Source organism: Mirounga leonina, unplaced genomic scaffold, assembly GCF_011800145.1.
Source record: "Mirounga leonina isolate KUSES-001 unplaced genomic scaffold, KU_Mleo_1.0 Mir_101595, whole genome shotgun sequence".
Taxonomy (NCBI): Eukaryota; Metazoa; Chordata; class Mammalia; order Carnivora; family Phocidae; genus Mirounga; species Mirounga leonina.
The window spans coordinates 15,161,004-15,172,838 of record NW_023270158.1 but is presented as its reverse complement, the minus strand read 5'-3'; the positions used below and the strand labels follow the sequence as shown (position 1 = coordinate 15,172,838).

The window sequence follows — 11,835 nt, the reverse complement described above, 5'->3', positions numbered from 1 at the left end:
CTACTGAAAGGAAGAAGATATTTTCAAATGATACATTCAATAAGGGGTTAATATCCAAAACATATAAAGAACTTATATAACTCAACACCAAAAAACAAATCCCATTAAAAAATGGGCAGAGGACCTGAATAGACATTTGTCCAAAGACATACAGATGGTAACAGACAAATGAAAAGTTGCTTAACATCACTAATCAGGGAAATGCAAATCAAAGCCACAATGAGATATCACCTCATACCTGTTAGAATGGCTAAAATAAAAAACACAGGAAATAAAAAGTGTTGATGAAGATGTGGAAAAAAAGGGAACTTCTGTGCATTGTTGGTGGGAATGTAAATTGGTACAGCCACTATGGAAAATAGTATGGAGGTTCCTTACAAAACTCAAATTAGAGGCCGAGTCACTGAGCCACTGCCTCCCCCTTGAGCCCCCTTGCATCTGGACGCTCCATCCCCCAACCCCCCACCCCGCCTTCTCCCATCACTGCCTTCCTCAGGCTGTTTCCACCAAGGAAAAGGAATCGTACTGTATGTCCAATATCCAGAACCTCCATTCTTTGACCCCTTTGCTGATGCAAGTAAGGGTGATGAGCTGCTTCTTGCTGGCACTGAGGATTATATCCATATAAGAATTCAACAGAGGAATGGCAGGAAGACCCTTACTACTGTCCAAGGGATCACTGACAATTATGATAAAAAGAAACCAGTGAAGGCGTTTAAGAAGAAATTTGCCTGCAATGGTACTGTAATTGAGCATCCAGAATATGGAGAAGTAATTCAGCTACAGGGTGACTAGTGCCAAGAACATATCCCAGTTCTTGGTATACACTGGACTGGCTAAGGATGACCAGCTGAAGGTTCATGGGTTTTAAGTACTTTTGGCTCACTGAAGCTTAAGTGAGGATTTCCTTGCAATGAGTAGAATTTCCCTTCTGTCCCTTGTCACAAGTTTAAAAACTTCACAGCTTGTATAATGTAACCATTTGGGGTCTGCTTTTAACTTGGACTAGTGTAACTCCTTCATGCAATAAACTAAAAAGAGTCAAAAAAAAATTCAAAATAGAAATACCATATGATCCAATAATTCCACTATTGGCTATTTACACAAAGAAAATTGAAAACACTGAAAAAGATATATGCACCCCTATGCATATTTCAGCATTATTTACAATAGCCAAGATATGAAAACAGCCTACGTGTCCATGAAGAAATGAAAAGATAAGGAAAATATGATATACATACCTACAACAGAATATTATACAATCATAAAAAGGATGGCTTCATGCCAGTTGCAACATTAATGGACCTAGAGGGTATTATGCTAAGTGAAATAAGTAAGGCTGAGAAAAACAAATACCATATGATTCGATTTATGAAGAATAAACAAAACAAAAAGCAGAATCAGACCTATAAATGCAGAGAACAAGCTGATGGTTGCCAGAGGACAAGAGGGTAGATGGTTGGACAAAACGGACACAGGGAGAAGGTAATACATGTCTGCAGTTATAGAATGAGTAAGTCATGGGAATAAAAGGCAGGGACAGTCAATGATATTGTAATAGTGATGTAATAGAACAGACGGTAACTACATATGTGGTGAACATAGCATAATGAATAAACTTGTAAAATCACTAAGTTGCAAACCTGAAACTAATGTGACATTGTATGTCAACTCTATTCATATTCAAAATAAAAATTTTAAGTGTAAAAAAAACAACTGACGTCACGAAATACAAAGGATCACAAGAGAATACTACAAAAAAATTACATACCAACAAACTGGACAACCTAAAAGAAATGAATAAATTCCTAGTAGCATACAGACTTCCAAAACAGAATCAGAAGGAAATAGAAAATGTGAACAGACCAATTACTAATACAAAATTGAATTGGTAATTTACAAACTACCAAAAAATAAGTTTATGACCATATTGATTCACATGTGAATTGTATCAAACATTTATTTATTTTTAAAGATTTTATTTATTTATTTGACAGAGAGAGAGAACAAACAAACAGGGGAAACAGCAGGCAGAGGGAAAGGAAGAAACAAGCTCCCTGCTGAGCAGAGAGCCCAATGTGGGGCTCGATTCCAGGACCCTGGGATCATGACCTGAGCCAAAGGCAGACACTTAACTGACTGAGTCACCCAGGTGCCACATTCTATCAAACATTTAAAGAAGACTTAATACACCTATTTTCCTCAAACTACTCCAAAAACCAGAAGAGGAAGGAAAACTTAAAAATACATTCTATGAGGCTAGCATTACCCTGATACTAAAAGTAGATGGACACCACACACACATAAAAACTACAAGCCAATATCCCTGATGAACATATATGCAAAAATCCTCAACAAAATATTAGCAAACCAAATTCAACAATACATTAAAAGGATCATCTACCACAATCAAGTGGGATTTATTCTGGGGATGCAAGCATGGTTCAACATTTGCAAATCAATCAATATCATATACACATCAACAAAATCAAGGATAAAAATCATAAACCATCTCAATAGATGTAGAAAAAGAATCTGATAAAATTCAACAACCATTCATGATAAAAACTCAACAAAGTGGATTTAGAGGGAACATATCTCAACATAGTAAAGGCCATATAAAAAAACCCACAGCTAACATCATACTCAATTTCTTCTAAGATCAGGAACAGACAAGAACGTTCACTCTTACCACTTTAATTTAACATAGTATTGGAAGTGCTAGTCACAGCAATCAGACAAGACAAATAAATAAGAGGCATCTGTATTGGTAAAGAGGAAGTTAACTATCAAAATTTGCAGATGACATGATAGTATACATAGAAATCCTTAAAAACCCCATGAAAAAGCTTCTAGAAGAAATTACTGAGTTCAGTAATTGCAAAATACAAAATTAATACCCAGAAATCGATAGCATTTCTATACACTGGCAATGAAATAGCAGAAAGAGAAATTAAGAAAACAATTCCATTTATAATTGCACCAAAAAGAATAAACTTAACCAAAAAGTTGAAAGACCTGTCCTCTAAAAACTATAAAGCACCGATAAAAGGAATTAAAGATGAAACAAAGAAATGGAAAGATAGTCCATGCTCATGGATTCCAAGAAACAATATTGTTTAAATGTCCATAATACCAAAAGCAATACAGATATTTAATACATTCCCTATCAAAACACCATTAGTATTTTTCACGAAACTAAAACAAATAATGCTAAAAGTTGTATGGAAGCACAAAGGACCCCAAATAGCCAAAGCAATTTTGAGAAAGCAAAACAATGCTGGAAGTATCACAATCCCAGATTTCATGATATATATACAAAACTATAGTAATCAAAACACTATGGTACTGGCAGAAAAATGGACACACAGATCAAGAGAACAGAATAAAGAACCCAGAAATAAACCCATATGTTTATGGTCAAGTAATCTACAACAAAGCAGGGAAGAATATAAAATGGGGAAAAGTCAATCTCTTCAACTAATGGTGTTGGGAAAACTGGACAAAAACTGTAAAAACCCAAAACTGGTCCACTTTCTTACACCATACACAAAAATAAATCAAAATGGATTAAAGACCTAAATGTGAGATCTGAAACCATAGAATTCTTATAAGAAAGCAAGAATTTTTTTGACATCAGCTGTAGAAACATTTTTCTAGATGTGTCTCCTCCGGCAAGAGAAACAAAATGAAAAATTACTGGGACTGCACCAAGGTAAAAAGCTTTTGCAGTGTGAGGGAAACTATCAACAACAAAAAAAAGGCAACCTATTGAAGAGGAGAAGATAATTGCAAACAATATATCTGATAAGGGGTTAATATCCAAAGTGTATAAAGAATGTATACAACATCAACACCAAAAAACTCCCATAGAATTTGATTAAAAAATGGACAGAAGACCTGAATAGACATTTTTCCAAAGACAACATATAGATGGCTAATGGACACATGAAAAGATGCTCAACATCACTAAACATCAGAGAAATGCAAATCCAAACCACAATGAGGTATCGGTCAGAATAGCTAAATTCAAAAAGACGAGAAATAACAAGTGTTCATGAGAATGTGGAGAAAAAAACCCCTTGTGTTCGGGTGGTGGGAATGTAAATTGGTATAGCCACTGTAGAAAACAGTATGGAGGTTCCTCAAAAAATTAAAAATACAAATACCATGTAATCCAATAATTTCATTACTGGGTATTTACCCAGTGAAAATAAAAACACTAATTTGAAAAGATATAGGCACCCCATGTTTACTGCAGTATTATTTACAATAGCCAAGATATGGGAGCAACTTAAGTGTCCACAGATACACAAATAGATAAGGAAAATGCAGTATATATACAATCAAGGATTACACAGCCATAAAAAAGGATGAGATCATACCAATTGTGATGACATGACTGGACCTATAAGGTATTATGATACGTGAAATAAGTCCAACTGAGAAAGACAAATACGATATGATTTCATTCATATGTGAAATCTAAAGAAAAACAAATGAATAAACAAATAAACAAAAAGAATCAAACCTATAAATATAGAGAACAAACTGGTGGCTGCCAGAAAGGAAGGGGGGTAGGCAAAATGAGTGAACATGAGTGGGAGATGTGGGCTTCCAGCTATGGAATGAGTAAGTCCCAGGAATAAAAGGACAGCACAAGGAATATAGTAAATGATATTATAATAGCTTTGTAGGGTGACAGATGGTAGCTACACTTGTGGTGAGCATAGCATAAGGCAAAATTTATCAAATCACTATGCTGTACACCTGAAACTAATGTAATATTGTGTGTCAACTACATTCAAATAAATTTTTTTAATTGTGATTAAAAAATACATTGTCTCTACTCTCCTAGAACTTACATTCTAACAGGAAATAGGCTCCATGAGTCAGGAAGTCAGGAAAAGCTTCTCCAATGGGATGATGGCTTGACTAAAATCTTTAGTGAGTAGGTATTGATGAGGTGACAAGAGAAGGCAAGAATATTCTATGCATAGGGAATGCAAGCAAAATGGCCTTGGGTGAGCAAGGGTCATAGGATTAGGCTTGAGAGGTTGATAGAGACATGTTAAGGACTCCGCTTTCTCTATAGGAAGCAATGAAATGTTTTACGTGATAGAGGGACATGATCAGATCTGCATTTCTGGAAGATCTGAAAGATCACTTTAGCTATAATATAATGAAAAGCTAGAGGATACATTAAAAGATCAGAGTGGATCATTAAGAGGCAACTGCAGTGGTGCAGGCTGTAAATGATGGTTGTTTCATACAGACTGATAGCAGTAGACTGAGAAAACAAAATATTGGATTCAGTATAAGGAAGAAGGAAGAGAAATATTCAAAGATGGCTTGTGGGATAAATTATTGTTGAATTATTTGTATGGCAATGGGTTTGGGGGTTCCATACAACTTAGGAGACAGATCTTAGTGCTGAAAAATGGAGACTATTTCCATTATCATTGGAAAGGAAAAAGAACAGGTAAAAGAACAGGTAAATGTGTAATTGTGGAGGCAGGAAGGTGGATGGATTTCCAACCAATTAATTTTGTTCACCATGAAGAGAGAGGTAAATTTAACTTCTGAGAATGAGGATGATCGTGGTGAGGTGGTTAGTTTAGCAAAGTGAGAAAAGTTTGAAATGACAGCTGAATATAAGATTAGACAAAGAAAAATTCCTGGCCAATGGGCTTCTGATTCCGAGGGTGAAAGTAAATTCTTCATCAATGAAAAGCCTTCTTGCACCATGTGGAAAACCATCTCTCTCTCCATTCCTTTGAAAATTTCAGCTAGATTTTAGGAGAAACACCCGGGTAAATGGAAATAGGATAATATTTCTCTTTCTCTGCTATACTGAGTCTGGCACCTAGGGAAGAATGGCATACACATGCCAAACATTAAAATATTTATGCTGATTCAGTGCCATGGGGCCACATAAAAGGAAGTTACAAAATGTTTGCTTAAAATGAATTTTCCTAGGGGCGCCTGGGTGGCTCAGTTGGTTAAGCGACTGCCTTCGGCTCAGGTCATGATCCTGGAGTCCCTGGATCGAGTCCCGCATCGGGCTCCCTGCTCGGCAGGGAGTCTGCTTCTCCCTCTGACCCTCCTCTCTCTCATGTGCTCTCTCTCATTCTCTCTCTCAAATAAATAAATAAATCTTTTAAAAAAATGAATTTTCCTAGGAGGGCAGTTGGGCACTGACAGAAGTAAGTAGATGAGATCTGGCAGAAAATCACAAATACCTCCTGAATAATGCAGGATAAGGTTTGGAGGTGAGGGTGAGCTATGGAAATGATTATTGTTACTGAATTCAAGAGCAATAAAAAACATTCATGGTCAAATCCTGGAAGTCGCCCAGTGAAAGCATCAAGGAGGGGACTAGAGGTGACCACATCAGTTATTTGGTTACAAGGGCAGGGTATTTGCTATAGAAAGCTTGGGGATCTCAGAAATCATCACATACAGAGAAGAAGAAGAATCTCAACAGGGACAACATTCCTTACAACTCTCAATTTCTCCATCTCTCTGGCTGCCAAAGCTTTGAAATGTCTATCATCTCATCTTCTAATGTGCTACCTGGGTTCCAACTGCATCTAAGGCAATGTACTGTCCTCTGGGGGGTCAAAGAGGTGATGCAGGAGGAATCCTCCTACCAGGCCAGGGAAAGCCACCTGGAAACACACAGAGTGATCAGTAAAAGTCCAAAACTGAGTTAATAGAGAGAACACATTAAAAGATGCAACGGAACAACACAATTTAAAAAGTATTAGTTACAAACAACATAAGTAAAAATTAGAACGCATATGATATTTGGTCACAGTACTGTTTAAGGAAATATGATTATAAGAAATAAGAGATAGGGGGACACCTGGGTGGCTCAGTCAGGTGAGCATCCAAGTCTTGGTTTTGGCTCAGGTCATGATCTCAGGGTCCTGGGATTGAGCCCCACATGGGCTTCCATGCTCAACCGGGAGTCTGCCTGAGGATTCTCTCGCCCTCTCCCTATGCCCCTCCCCCACCTCACATGCACGTATGCTCTCTCTCTCAAATAAATAAATACTAAAAAAAAGAAATGTGAGATAGGATATAAGATAGGGTAAGAAAGAAGGAAGTAGAAATTAAAATAATGTTAAATATAAAGCTTAAAAAAGAAATGAAAATTATTTAGCATGTTAAATGCCTTTATAGGAAACAATAATGAGGAAACTTGACACTGCAAAATTATTAAAATGGGGGAAAACTTAAGGAGTACTCTCTATTAGGTAGAAAGGAAATATAAAGAATAAAAATTAGGAGAAATCATTAATGTGAAGGGCAGAGAGCAGAGATCCAGCAGTGGAGATAATCATACATCTGAAGATCAATCAAAAGAAATGAAACAGAAACAGTAACAAAAGATGTAATAAGAGAAAACTTATCCTATGAAAACAAAGACTTGGATTTTTAGATAAAAATGAGAACAAATTGTTTGGAAATTTTCCTAAAACGTATGTTTCACACCTTGGAAAAAAGATTCAAAATAATATTGACTGCATTTCATTTTAGGTATTACATTTGAATCTAGATCTAGAATGATCTACAATGATCTAGAATGCATTGTTATGTATGAACTGGAATCAAGGCAAACTTTTATTGGTTGGTGATACCTGATGATAAAAATGCTTTCATCTCTATGTATAAACTTTGATTCACTATGTAAAAACAAACAAAGAAACAATGGGGGCAATAACAATTAGGATCCTGCTTATCTCCGCAGGATTTATGAATAAATAAGGTAATAAGAAAAAACCCTCCTTTGTAAAATTCTTTATACTGCTATAGTTCAGTTCATATATTTTTGGCAGATGCTTTAATTCAGAACTTGACGTCTATCTCACTCTTGTTATTTAACAAGCAACTGAGAAACAGGAAGCAGCAAATAAATCATGGTATGAGATACAAAACTATCCTAATACACATCCCTTGTATACTATATGTATCTAGAGAGGAACATCCAGATATTAAAAATATTCTGCTCAGCAACAAGGTTAGGGGAAATTCGCCATTTGGGTCACTTTCTTCCTTGCCTCTACCCCTAACAAAGAGGCCTTGGGATCATTGTTTAAGTGCCTCTGGTCAATAAGGCTAGTCTGTGAATGGGTCAGAAAATAATACGATAAATACTAGTTTAATTTGTCTGGTTAAATTAGGAGCTGTCTGGATAAACTACTTAACCATACAGATTTTTTTTTTTTTTTTTTAGAGAGAAAGGGAGGGAGGGGCAGAGGGAGAGAGAGAATTTTAAGCAGGCTCCATGCCCGGTGTGGAGCCTGATCTGGGGCTCCATCTCATGATCCTGAGATCATGACCTGAGGTGAAACCAAGATTTGGACACTTAACCGACTGAGCCACCCAAGCGCCCCCAGAATTTTTTTAAAAAAGACAGGTTCTTGGGGTGCTGGGTGACTCAGTCGGTTAAGCCTCTGCCTTCGGCTCAAGTCATCATCTCAGGGTCCTGGGATCTAGCCCCACATCGGGCTTCCTACTCAGCAGGGAGCCTGCTTCTCCGTCTCCCTCTGCCTCTCCCCCTGCTCATGCTCTGTCTTGCTCTAGCTCTCCATCTCTCTAATAAATAAATACAATATTTTTAAAAAATAAAAAAGATATAAAGACAGGTTCTTGGTGTTTTCAGCTTTCATTAGATTATGCTGTGGTAAAAATCAACCCCTAATTCTTACTTCTTACTGTCTTATAACAACAAATGTTTACTCTTCATTGATGCATTGATGCTACATTTTTTATTTTTTTAAGTTTTTATTTAAATACAAGTTAGTTAACATACAGTGTAATATCAGTTTCAGGTGTACAATATAGTGATTCAACACTTCCATACATCATCCTGTGCTCAACACTATAAGTGCACGCCTTAATTCCCATCACCTAGTTCATCCACCCGCCCCCCGACCTCTCCTCTGGTAACCATCAGTGTGTCCTCTAGAGTTAAGCATCTGTTTGTTGGTTTTCCTCTCTTTTTTTCCCCTATGTTTGTCTGTTTTGTTTCTTAAATTCCACATGAGTGAGATCATATATGTCTTTTCCTGAATGACTTATTTCACTTGGCATAATACTCTCTAGCTCCATCCATGTTGTTGAAAACGCCAAGATTTCATTCTTTATTATGGCTGAATAATATTCCATTGTGTGTGTGTGTGTGTGTGTGTGTACACACACAACGGACACTTGGGCTCATTCCATAATTTGGCTATTGCTGATAATGCTGCTATAAACATTGGGGTGCATGTACCTCTTTGAATTATTATTTTTGTATCCTTTGTGTAAATACCTGGTAATGCAATTGCTGAATAAGACAGTAGTTTGGGCTGTGGTGGCTCAGGCTGTGCTCCATGTATCTTCTTCATTCCAGGATCCCTTCTGAAGGATCAACCCCTATATAGAACATGTATTTCTTGGGGTGCCTGGGTGGCTCAGTCAGTTAAGCATCTGCCTTTGGCTCAGGTTTTGATCCCAGTGTTCTGAGATCGAGCCCTGTGTCAGGCTCCCTACTCGTCGGGGAGCCTGCTTCTCCCTCTCCCTCTGCCTGCCTCTCCCCCTGCTTGTATTCTCTGTCATATAAATAAATAAAATCTTTTTTAAAAAGAACAAGTATTTCTCATTTCACAGGGAAAAAGACAAGAATGAAACACACAAAGGCTCCCTTTCTGCTTCTGCTCAGTTGTACTGTATAACTAGCCCACTGGCATTATACTGGCCAAACCAAGACATGTGTCCATACCTTCCATCAATGGGGAAGGGACATAGACTGTTCCTATGGTGCATTTCTGAAAATCTCAAGACAATGGGCAGGGATGTATAATTCTCTTATAAAAGGGGATAAATGTGAAATCTACCACACATGGCAAAATTAAATGCAAGAAAGCTTGAAAATCATAATGTATGAAACAAGAAGAGAAAGATCAAACTCTCCTGAAAAATAATACACTGGATAAAAAAATACAACTATGCATTTTCTACAGAATGACAGGGACAACATTAAAGTCAGAAAGATTAAAGGAATTGGTAAATCTCTGCCATACAAATGTTAGCCAAAATAAACCAGAGAGTCATACCAATTAGTCACTAGACAGAAAAACCCTATGATCAACTCATTAGACATCCAAAAGACATGCATTAAATCCAATATCCGTTTTTAATAATAATTATTTGTAAACTAGGAATAGAAAGATACTACCACAGCATGATAAAGTATATATGTCCCAAACGAGGAGCTAACACTATATTAAATACTGAACAGAGAGGCAATCCCACAAAGGTCAGAAATGAGATAAGAATGCCTTCTACCCTATTGTATTGCAGTTTTCTTCTGGACTATTTATCGAATGCTATATATTAAGGGGAAAAAATGAAGTGTAAATACTAGAAAGGTAGAGGAAAATCACTGAAGAAAATATCTACACGGAAATTTAAGAAAAGAAACTTGAAAAACCCTTAGAATTAAAATAAATCTTGGGACACCTGGGTGGCTCAGTCGGTTAACTGTCTGCCTTTGGTTCAGGTCATGATCCCAGGGTCTTGAGATCGAATCCTGCGTCAGGCTCCTTGATCCACAGGGAGTCTGTTTCTCCCTCTGCTCCTCCTCCCACTCGTTCTCTCAATCTCTCTCTCTCTCTCATAAATAAAATTAAGAAAAAATAAATCTCAACAAAGCATCTGGTTACAAAATAATAATATAAAATTAATACTACTTCTATAAAACAATAATTAGTACAAATATAATAATAAAACAAGATCCTTTACTAACAACATTTTCTGAGTACCTCCTGTGTCCACAGCCACCCTCCTAAGCAAGCATCCAAAGCATAATTTGCCATGCTTTATACAACATGCATTCATTTCCCAGCCATAGAAAACTGATCACAGTTTGGCTTCTGACCCAGAAGTAGTCATGCATAGGGCAACCAGGAGCCTGTGGCCTGCCTAAATGAGGTGATTTTTATTTCTTATCTCTGAACCAGTCAGATCCTCTTCATTGATAAGAACACACTTAGGGACATAATCACTAGAATATCTCAGAGGCTGAGACACAAAACAGAGAGAAGGGAATTAGTATAAGCCAAAAGACAAGAGTGGCTTTGATTGGGAGAGGAGAAGCAGAGAAGGCAATGAGAGAGGGAGAGTAAGATTTAGGCAGAGAAGCCAAGAGGGAGGAGATGAGTCACAGATGTAGTGCACCAGGACAGTTGTTCTGTCATTCTCCCCAGTCACAATTCTTGTTACATAAGGCCTGACTGGAAAAACTGTGGAAATGTAAAAATGGAAGTAAAAACAGAAGGCATTCTGAATGTAGAATTGTGTCTTACAACCTAATCATGCCAAACACAGATGCCATTTGCAATAGCAACACAAAATATTAAAAACTAAGTATGGGGCCCATGGGTGGCTCAGTAATTAAGCATCTGCCTTCGGCTCGGGTCACAATCCCAGCGTCCTGGGATCGAGCCCTGCATCAGGCTCCCTGCTCGGCAGGAAGCCTGCTTCTCCCTCTCCCACTCCCCCTGCTTGTGTCCCCTCTCCTGCTCTCTCTCTGTCAAATAAATAAATATTAAAAGAAAACAAACCAAGTACAGTATCTATCAATAAAAGACAAATAAAAATTAAAATATTTTATTTTTTTTAAAGATTTTATTTATTTATTTGACAGAGAGACAGCACAAGTAGGCAGAGTGGCAGGCAGAGGCAGAGGGAGAGGGAGAAGCAGACTCTCCAATGAGCAGGGAGCCCGATGTGGGGCTCGATCCCAGGACCCTGGGATCATGACCTGAGCCAAAGGCAGCCGCT

General features: G+C 37.5%; 1 pseudogene; it reads left to right on the top strand.

Annotated features, from left to right (window-relative positions):
• Positions 1 to 529: 529 nt before the first annotated feature.
• On the top strand, positions 530 to 1,041 carry LOC118005956 (annotated as a pseudogene).
• The last annotated feature ends 10,794 nt before the right edge of the window (positions 1,042 to 11,835 follow it).